Genomic DNA, 10389 nt, shown 5'->3' on the forward strand with positions numbered 1-10389 from the left:
TTAATTTAGCTCCCCTAGTTGTGCATTCCATTGGTTGTAAAAATGGCCTTAATCTTCTTTTTCCCATTGCCCCAACAATAGGTATAGTTACTTTACTTAGAGGTCCTTTACAACTGGTGACCACTGAATGAGTAGCCCCACTGTCAATTAAAAAATCTATGGTCTCATTCCCCAGCTTAACTGGAACCAGGGGATCAGCTGGGGAGACTTTAATGTTCTCCCCCGGTCCCCTTCATTCATTGTCTGAATCTTCTAACATAATAAGATTAGAATTTTCTATATGATCCCGTTCCTTTGGCCTCTTTCGTTTCGGGCACTCATTTTTCCAGTGTCCCTCCTGTTTACAGACCGCACACTGATTTAGCCCTAAAGGGGTTCATTTTTGCGGTCCTCTTCCCTGCGTTATTCCACCGCATCCTCCTCTTCCTTTACTTTTTCCTCTACCCTTCCCTTCAACATCACTTCCATTTATTGCCGCTGCCAGCAAAGATGCTTGCAACTTCATTTTGTTCTGTTTTTCTTTTCTTTCCCTCTCATCTCGATTGTTATAAACCTTATACGCTATCTCTATCAATTGTGAGATCGACATTCCCCCAGCTCCATCAACTTTCTGCAACTTTCTCCTTATATCCTGAGTCGACTGCCCAATAAACAACATATTGAACATCCTCTGATTTGCCTCATCATCTGAATTCAAGTCCATCCATTTTCTGGCTACCTCACGTAGCCTTTTGTAAAAGGCAGATGGATTTTCCTCCGGACCCTGCCTTACCTCATAAAGCTTAGACACATTCTTCGGTTTAGGCGCTCCATGCTGAACCCCATATAGTATCAGCTGCTGATACTGCTTCAGTTGAGCCCTCATGCCCCCCCCATTAGGATCCCATTCTGGGTCCCTTTTAGTAGGTAGGAACTCCTCAGAATCTTCTTGCCTGTTTCTCCTTCCCCCTTCTTCCCTGGCCCTTTCAATCACCATTCTCTTTTCCTCTGCCGTAAAGAATGTATTTAGCAGAGCCTGTATATCTCCCCAGTTGGGATTATGTGTTAACATTATAGCTTCTAATAGTTGATGTACTCCCTCAGGGTTTCCCTTATAGGATCCAACAGATTGTTTCCAATTTAACAGGTCAGAGGTAGTGAATGGAACATGTATAAAAACCAGCAGTCTTTCCGGTCCCACTGCTTGTCTCAGGGGAGCCTGTACAACTGGTTGAGCGTGCCCTCTAGTCCGGCTGGAAATGGGGCTAAAATTCTCATTGCCCGATTGTAAATTAGGATCGATTGGCAATTGTCCAGCACTACTATTGTATAGTGGTGGGGCTGTCGGGACTAACAGTTGCACATCTTTCTGCTCTTCTGCCCCTGCAATCTTTCTATCATCACAGCCTATGCAACAACCACTCTCCTTTTTCTCAGAAGCTGTATACATCACTAGGTCAGTCTTTAGCTTACATTTTTCCCGCATATCAGATTTTCTGTACAAAGTCATAAAAGCATCAACATAAGGTACTTCGTCCCATTTCCCCGTCCGACGGCAAAACAACATCAATTGTAATATAGTATTATAGTTTACCGATCCATTTTCTGGCCAGACTTCATCATAACCCAATTTATAATTCAGCCACCATTGATTACAATATCTTTTCATTTTATCTTTAGTCATTAGATTTCCCCCTTTCCCCCAAACTTATTCCAATTTTTCAAAATACACCCCAAAGGGCTACAGGGAGGAATCGTGGATTGGCTTGATCCCATTTTAACCGAATTTTCCTATTTGCCGGCTTTGACTCCCTTGGTCGGTAATTACCACTCTGACCGCTTTGGTCAGTAATTTCCACTCTGACCCCCCTTGGTCAGTACCGCTCTGACCCCCCTTGGTCAGTATGCGCACTCAGTTCTGCCCCCCCGGTCAATTACGGCACCCTTTGCCAAGCGTCTACGTGCGACTTTATGCGCCCCCCTGGCGACTTGATGCGCACTCGGCTCTGACCCCCCTGGTCAATTACGGCACCCCTTGCCGAGCGTCTATGTGCGACTTTACCCTTTAACCTTCCATGGGAGTCATTGAATTTGTAATTAAATTTTATACTCACCAATCCAAGGATTCATTCCCCTTTCACCCTGATATACAAATATCTCTGGTCGGCGTTGCACCTTTGAGTCGCTTGTCGCCCCGGCTTCGGAGGGAATCCGGAGGAGTCCCCGATCAATAGGTCGGTGCGCGCTGGAGCTCAGTCCGGTCCGGTCCGCTGTCGGGGACGGCAAGATGATCCGGGCAAGGCCTTATGGCCGTCCCATCTGGGGTGCCAAAATGTTGTCCCAAAAATCAGGATTCTTTCACCCGGTGTGCAAAAAAGCCGATTAACACACAGAGTCGAGATATTTGTTTATTTCATGTCTGCGCAGAGATGGGTGCTAGGTGGTAACTCCACAAAGCTAGCACACCCGGTTAACACACGGTAAAGCATTTTATACCTTTCGAGCAACAGTTATCAGTATTTTTACAGTTTCGCTTAGTTACCCTCGTTCCTATTGGTTCTCGGAAGTCTCATCTCCACTTAAAGTCACAGTGTCCTCCTTTTTTACTGCGCATGTTCTGTGAGGAAGGGGCTTCTGTTGGTTGGGGGCTCTCCCTACTCAAGGGTGGGTTTTCTAGTATGTTAATTAGGATAGTTCACTCACAGTTCAAGTAGCTCTTTGATTGCCCCTGTGCTTATCTTGGTATTTCTTTACCCACTGACTTATGGTGTCATCTTGTTTCTCTTCTCAAGGTCATGCCTCATTAACTGAATAGCATCCTTTGTTTTTGTTTCTCGCATATCTCCAACATCATCTTGTGCTGAGTTTTATAACAAGCTTTTGTTTTATAATCTAGACAAAAGCATTCAATTTGTTTTATACAGGCATTAACAAAACGGGTGTCCTGGTTTCAGCTGGGACAGAGTTAACTCTCTTCTTAGTAGCTGGTACAGTGCTGTGTTTTGGATTTAGTGTGAGAATAATGTTGATAACACACTGATGTTTTAGTTGTTGCTAAGTAGCGCTTATCTTAAGCCAATGATTTTTCAGTCTCCCGTGCTCTGCCAGCAAGCAGGTGTGCAAGAAGCTGGGAGGGAGCATAGCCAGGACAGCTGACCTGAACTAGCCAAAGGGGTATTCCATACCATGGAACATCATGCCCAGTATATAAACAGGGGGGAGTTGGCTGGGAGGGGCGGATCGCTGCTCAGGCATCAGTCAGTGGGTGGTGAGCAATTGCATTGTGCATCACTTGTCTTTTCTTGGGTGTTATTTCTTTTTTTTGTTGTATTCTTTTTCATTACAATTATTATTATTCTTAGTAGTGTATTTTTATTTTACTTTAGTTATTAAACTGTTCTTATCTCAACCCACAAGTTTTACTTTTTTCCTTTCCTCCTCCTCACCCCACTGGGAGGGGGGAGGGGGAAGCAGCTGCATGGTGCTTAGTTGCTGGCTGTGTTGTCCCAAAAATCAGGATTCTTTCACCCGGTGTGCAAAAAAGCCGATTAACACACAGAGCCGAGATATTTGTTTATTTCATGTCTGCGCAGAGATGGGTGCTAGGTGGTAACTCCACAAAGCTAGCACACCTGATTAACACACGGTAAAGCATTTTATACCTTTCAAGCAACAGTTATCAGTATTTTTACAGTTTTTCTTAGTTACTCTCATTCCTATTGGTTCTCGCAAGTCTCATCTCCACTTAAAGTCGCAGTGTCCTCCTTTTTTACTGCGCATGTTCTGTGAGGAAGGGGCTTCTGTTGGTAGGGGGCTCTCCCTACTCAAGGGTGGGTTTTCTAGTATGTTAATTAGGATAGTTCACTCGCAGTTCAAGTAGCTCTTTGATTGCCCCTGTGCTTATCTTGGTATGTCTTTACCCACTGACTTATGGTGTCATCTTGTTTCTCTTCTCAAGGTCACGCCTCGTTAACTAAATAGCATCCTTTGTTTTTGTTTCTCGCATATCTCCAACAATTCCCCCCTTTGAGACTTAGATAAATAGTTCTTATTTAAAATAAGTCTCACTTAGATATTTTCATTCTAAAACTTCAGTCTTTGGGAGATTTCAAAATTTTCCAAAACTGCTCATAGGTTCCTTCCCATTGACATATGTCTTGCTGGAATTTTTTTCTGTCCTTTATAGGGAAGTTTTCAAGTTTGAGGGATTTATCTCCCTCTGTCATGAGCGTGCATACCCTGGGTGATTGCATTAGAGCAATTTCTTCATCATGTGCCAAACCTTAAAATACAGTATGATTATAAGCAGTAAACATAAACATGTTAGCAATAACAAGATCACAACAGGGTGTAGCATGAGATTAAGAATGCCTGTTGTCTTGGGTGACCATCCAAGGAAGGCTTCCCACCACCTATGTTCTCCATCTTTCCTCACCCGGTCCAAAACACGATGTATCTCTTCTGTGTCATGGTGAACGGTGATGAAAGTCTTTTGTCCCTCTTCTCGGGCACGTTCCAGCAACTGGCGTAGATCATTATGTTGTAAAAATTTTTTCACCAGTGTGAGATCCATCCCAATGGAAGTAAGCAATAGATCCTTAACTAAAGTATAATTGGATTGTATTAGCTGATAAGTCATAACTGGAGCTGAATAGTTGAAATCACATCCTATAATGTTAGTAAAAGTTACAAATGCAAGTATTTGAGTGATTTTTTATCCCGACAGTAATATTATCTACAACTATAAAATTACATAGAGTTCTTATACACACACATCCTTTCCCAATGTATATGAGTACAGTTCCAGGGATTTCTTTTGGATGTATCTCAAAGTGACAAACATTTTGCTCAGTGTCAAGACAAGTGTCTTGAGCTTTGATGGTATTACTTTTGCAAATAAATCCCTGTTGTTCCCGTACCACACATGCATCAACTTCAACAGTCTGCCATCTGTTATTGTCTCGTTGGGCCCATACTCTATGCTCTAATGGATAGAGTACAGTCCCATTGTGATTTAAGCCTAACGCAATGATCGGGTAGATGGTTTTTACCGATGCATTCTGTATGGTTACAACAAAGGCCGTGGCTTTGTTATGGATAGGATTGTGAGTGAAATTGCCCAGATACCACCATGATTGGAATTCTCTTTCAAATGCAGTTGCCTTTTCCCAGATTATTTTCCGAATTTCAGTAGGTAAGGTGCCGTCTTCACCTTCTCTTACAATTGCTGCTATTGTATATTGCACCCACAGTTGAGCCTGGATGCAACTAAGAGCTAGAGAAATATTATTTTGGGCTATACCAAGTGCATCTATGATTATTGGTGGTCCTTTTCATTAACCCTTTCCCGCTGAGGCAATATATCAGATAACAGCCATTGACGAGTTCCTAAACCTGACAGGGAGGATCGCAATGGATGTTCTAATTTTTTTAGATCATGTGTGGCTGTACTGAGTTTGTTTGCAAGTATTTCATATCTATGCTGTTTAAGACTCCCAATCCTGTCCCTAGGATACCAGTTACATTTCTTTTTACTCGATTTGGAAGAGTAAGAGACTGCCCATGTAACCATGCTAACCATCCTGTATAGGACGCACTTATGAATGGTGAACAGGCTGGTTTAACTGCAGAGATATTAATCTGCATTGATAGCTCTACCCGTTTGAGGGACCATGATGGATTAAACAAAAGTCGTTGTTGTCCAACCCTTTTAACGACATATGGTCCAACTCTAGCTATCTGGGGGGTTATTTCCTTTAGTAATATCCTAATTACTTCCCTAGCCCCATTGTTGCGACAAGGGAAAGTCTCAGGCCATCCGGAAAACGTATCCACTAGAACAAGTAGATACTTATGTTGTCCACATTTTGGTAATTCAGAGAAATCTATTTGCCAGTATTCCCTAGGGGTTATTCCTCTTTTTACGTCACCTGCTGGCGGCTTTCTTTGTATTTTGGGATTATTTGCACAACAGATTTGACATCTTTTTACTATTATATCTGCATTTGTCTGCATTTTTGGCCCTACGGCGTATCTCTTAACACTGCTTATCATAGCATCGGCTCCCATGTGAGTTTCTTCATGTAGTTTCTTGAGGAGAGCTTCCATCGTTTTTTTTAATTTCATCAAAACTACTCCGACACTCTGGAGTCCCTTCTAACAACTCCCCACAAGGCCCTTTGTGTCTGCGTATAAGGGTTTGGTTGTAAGTCCGAAATTGGGGATCCATATCCAGCAGAATCCGGCTATTCCCAGAAAGTTTAGCAGGCTTACTGTGGCTTCTGTACAAGTCTGTTCTGTATCTGCTCCAATTAAGATATCGTCCACATACTGTAAGAGAGTAACATTATCATTATTAGTTTGCCATTGTTCTAATTCTTTGGCCAGTACTTCACTGAACAAAGTGGGACTATTTTTAAATCCCTGGGGAAGAACAGTCCAACACAGTTGTCCTTTCCTTCCAGTAGTCGGATTCTCCCATTCAAAAAGCAAAGAGTGTTTGACTCTGTTCATCCACTGGAATACAGAAGGCGACATCTTTTAGGTCCAACACTGTAAAATAGGCATTGTTTTCGGGTACAGATGCTAGCAAAGTATAAGGGTTAGACACTGTAGGATGTATGTCTTTGGTTATCCAACTTATAGCCCTCAAGTCCTGCACTAATTGGTAATCCTGGGAGTGAGGCTTTCTCACTGGTAAAATCGGTGTATTGTATTCAGATTGACATTCTCTGAGCAGTCCATATTGAATAAAGGTATTTATCAGGGCTTCGAGGCCCTTGCGAGCTTCCAGCCTAATAGGATATTGATGCACCCTTACTGGTTTTGCCCCCTCTTTTAGTTCTACTTTAATCGGACTCACATTTTTGCTTTACCTGGGTTTTTTTTTTTGAAGCCCATACCAGGGGGATTACCACATTTAATGCAGCATCTGGAATATTCTCTTCAATTTCTTCTGATGTTTCATCTGTCAGCAAGCAGATCTGAGCTCTCCAGGCAGTTTCAGGCGGGATATGGAGCTGTACAGCATTCTTAGAAAAGGTTACTTGTGCATTTAGTTTGCATAATAAATCTCGCCCCAATAAAGGTAGGGGGCATTCTGGCATGTATAGAAACTCATGAATTAATTTAGCTCCCCCAATTGTGCATTCCATTGGTTGTAAAAATGGCCTTAATGTTCTTTTTTCCCGTTGCCCCAACAATAGGTATAGTTACTTTACTTAGAGGTCCTTTACAACTGGTGACCACTGAATGAGTAGCCCCACTGTCAATTAAAAAATCTATGGTCTCATTCCCCAGCTTAACTGGAACCAGGGGATCAGCTGGGAAGATTTTAATGTTCTCCCCCGGTCCCCTTCATTCATTGTCTGAATCTTATAACAAGATTAGCATTTTCTGCATGATCCCGTTCCTTTGGCCCCTCTCGTTTCAGGCATTCATTCTTCCGGTGTCCCTCCTGTTCACAGACCGCACACTGATTTAGCCCTAAAGGGGTTCAGTTTTGCGGACCTCTTCCCTGCATTATTCCACCGCATCCTCCTCTTCCTTTACTTTTTCCTCTACCCTTCCCTTCAACATCCTTTCCATTTATTGCTGCTGCCAGCAAAGATGCGTGCAACTTCATTTTGTTCTGTTTTTCTTTTCTTTCCCTCTCATCTCGATTGTTATAAACCTTATACTCTATCAATTGTGAGATCGACATTCCCCCAGCTCCATCAACTTTCTGCAACTTTCTCCTTATATCCTGAGTCGACTACCCAATAAACAACATATATTGAACATCCTCTGATTTGCCTCATCATCCGGATTCAAGTCTGTCCATTTTCTAGCTACCTCACATAGCCTTTCGTAAAAGGCTGATGGATTTTCCTCCGGACCCTGCCTTACCTCGTAAAGCTTAGACACATTCTTCGGTTTAGGCACTCCATGCTAAACCCCATATAGTATCAGCTGCTGATACTGCTTCAGTTGAGCCCTCATTCCCCCCCCTGTTAGGATCCCATTCTGGGTCCCTTTTAGTAGGCAGAAACTCCTCAGAATCTTCTTGCCTGTTTCTCCTTCCCCCTTCTTCCCTGGCCCTTTCAATCACCATTCTCTTTTCCTCTGCTGTAAAGCACGTATTTATCAAAGCCTGTATATCTCCCCAGTTGGGATTATGTGTTAACATTATAGTTTCTAATAGTTGATGTACTCCTTCAGGGTTTCCCTTATAGGATCCAACAGATTGTTTCCAATTTAACAGCTCAGAGGTAGTGAACGGAACATGTATAAAAACCAGCAGTCTTTCCGGTCCCACTGCTTGTCTCAGGGGAGCCTGTACAACTGGTTCAGCGTGCCCTCTAGTCCGGCTGGAAATGGGGCTAAAGTTATCATTGCCCAATTGTAAATTAGGATCGATTGGCAATTGTCCAGCACTGCTTTTGTATAGAGGTGGGGCTGTCGGGACTAACATTTGCACATCCTCCTGCTCTTCTGCCCCTGCAATCTTTCTATCATCACAGCCTATGCAACAAGCACTCTCCTTTTTCTCAGAAGCTGTATACATCACTAGGTCAGTCTTTAGCTTACATTTTTCCCGCATATCAGATTTTCTATACAAAGTCATAAAGGCATCAACATAAGGTACGTCGTCGCATTTCCCCATCCAACGGCAAAATGACATCAATTGTCATATAGCATTATAGTTTACCGATCCATTTTCTGGCCAGACTTCATCATAACCCAATTTATAATTCGGCCACCATTGATTACAATATCTTTTCATTTTATCTTTAGTCATTAGATTTCCCCCAAACTTATTCCAATTTTTCAAAATACACCCCAAAGGGCTACAGGGAGGAATCACGGATTGGCTTGCTCCCATTTTAACCGAATTTACCTATTTGCCGGCTTTGACTCCCTTGGTCGGTAATTACCCTTCTGACCCCTTTGGTCAGTAATTACCACTCTGACCGCTTTGGTCAGTAATTTCCTCTCTGACCCCCTTGGTCAGTACCGCTCTGACCCCCCTTGGTCAGTATGCGCACTCAGTTCTGACCCCCTGGTCAATTAAGGCAACCCTTGCCGAACGTCTACGTGCGACTTTATGCGCCCCCCTGGCGACTTGATGCGCACTCGGCTCTGACCCCCCTGGTCAATTACGGCACCCTTTGCCAAGCGTCTACGTGCGACTTTATGCGCCCCCCTGGCGACTTGATGCGCACTCGGCTCTGACCCCCTGGTCAATTACGGCACCCGTTGCCAAGCGTCTACGTGCGACTTTACCCTTTAACCTTCCATGGGAGTCATTGAATTTGTAATTAAATTTTATACTCACCAATCCAAGGATTCATTCCCCTTTCACCCTGATACAAATATCTCTGGTTGGCGTTGCACCTTTGAGTCGCTTGTCGCCCCGGCTTCGGAGGGAATCCGGAGGAGTCCCCGATCAATAGGTCGGTGCGCGCTGGAGCTCAGTCCGGTCCGGTCCGCTGTCGGGGACGACAAGACGATCCGGGCAAGGCCTTATGGCTGTCCCATCTGGGTCGCCAAAATGTTGTCCCAAAAATCAGGATTCTTTCACCCGGTGTGCAAAAAAGCCGATTAACACACAGAGCCGAGATATTTGTTTATTTCATGTCTGCGCAGAGATGGGTGCTAGGTGGTAACTCCACAAAGCTAGCACACCTGATTAACACACGGTAAAGCATTTTATACCTTTCAAGCAACAGTTATCAGTATTTTTACAGTTTTTCTTAGTTACTCTCATTCCTATTGGTTCTCGGAAGTCTCATCTCCACTTAAAGTCGCAGTGTCCTCCTTTTTTACTGCGCATGTTCTGTGAGGAAGGGGCTTCTGTTGGTAGGGGGCTCTCCCTACTCAAGGGTGGGTTTTCTAGTATGTTAATTAGGATAGTTCACTCGCAGTTCAAGTAGCTCTTTGATTGCCCCTGTGCTTATCTTGGTATGTCTTTACCCACTGACTTATGGTGTCATCTTGTTTCTCTTCTCAAGGTCACGCCTCGTTAACTAAATAGCATCCTTTGTTTTTGTTTCTCGCATATCTCCAACAGCTGGGGTTAAACCACGACAATGGGGAATTAAAGAGAAGGATGGTTGCTCCTTTATGAGTAATTAAAGCACCTTCTGCCACCTCCACTATTGTTTGCTTCTCATTTTAGGTTTTTTTAATAATTTGTCTAAATATTAACTTACGTTTCCACTTCAGATCATCTATGCCACAAAGTAAAAAAATATTAGTCCAAAGTTAATGTTTAAAAGAAGTTTTGAAGAAGGTTGTCCAAAAATGGGAGTTGCATCACTAACAGTCTAAGACAAGATTCCCGAAGAAATGAAGGTTTTTCGGAAAGCTGAAAGGAAAAAAAAAAAAAAATTGCTGTCTGTGGCCAGACTGCTGATGTGGGGGTAAGGA

At 43.2% G+C, this 10389-nt stretch overlaps 1 long non-coding RNA gene across 1 annotated transcript; it reads right to left on the reverse strand.

Moving 5' to 3' along the window:
• Positions 1-5076: 5076 nt before the first annotated feature.
• On the reverse strand, positions 5077-9577 carry LOC127028685 (uncharacterized). Its single transcript, XR_007768036.1, has 2 exons — positions 9296-9577; positions 5077-6309 (listed from the first exon to the last, which is right to left on the reverse strand). It is a non-coding gene; the product is annotated as an uncharacterized LOC127028685 (long non-coding RNA).
• Positions 9578-10389: the final 812 nt, after the last annotated feature.

The sequence above is a fragment of the Gymnogyps californianus genome, unplaced genomic scaffold (assembly GCF_018139145.2).
Source record: "Gymnogyps californianus isolate 813 unplaced genomic scaffold, ASM1813914v2 HiC_scaffold_39, whole genome shotgun sequence".
Classification (NCBI taxonomy): Eukaryota; Metazoa; Chordata; class Aves; order Accipitriformes; family Cathartidae; genus Gymnogyps; species Gymnogyps californianus.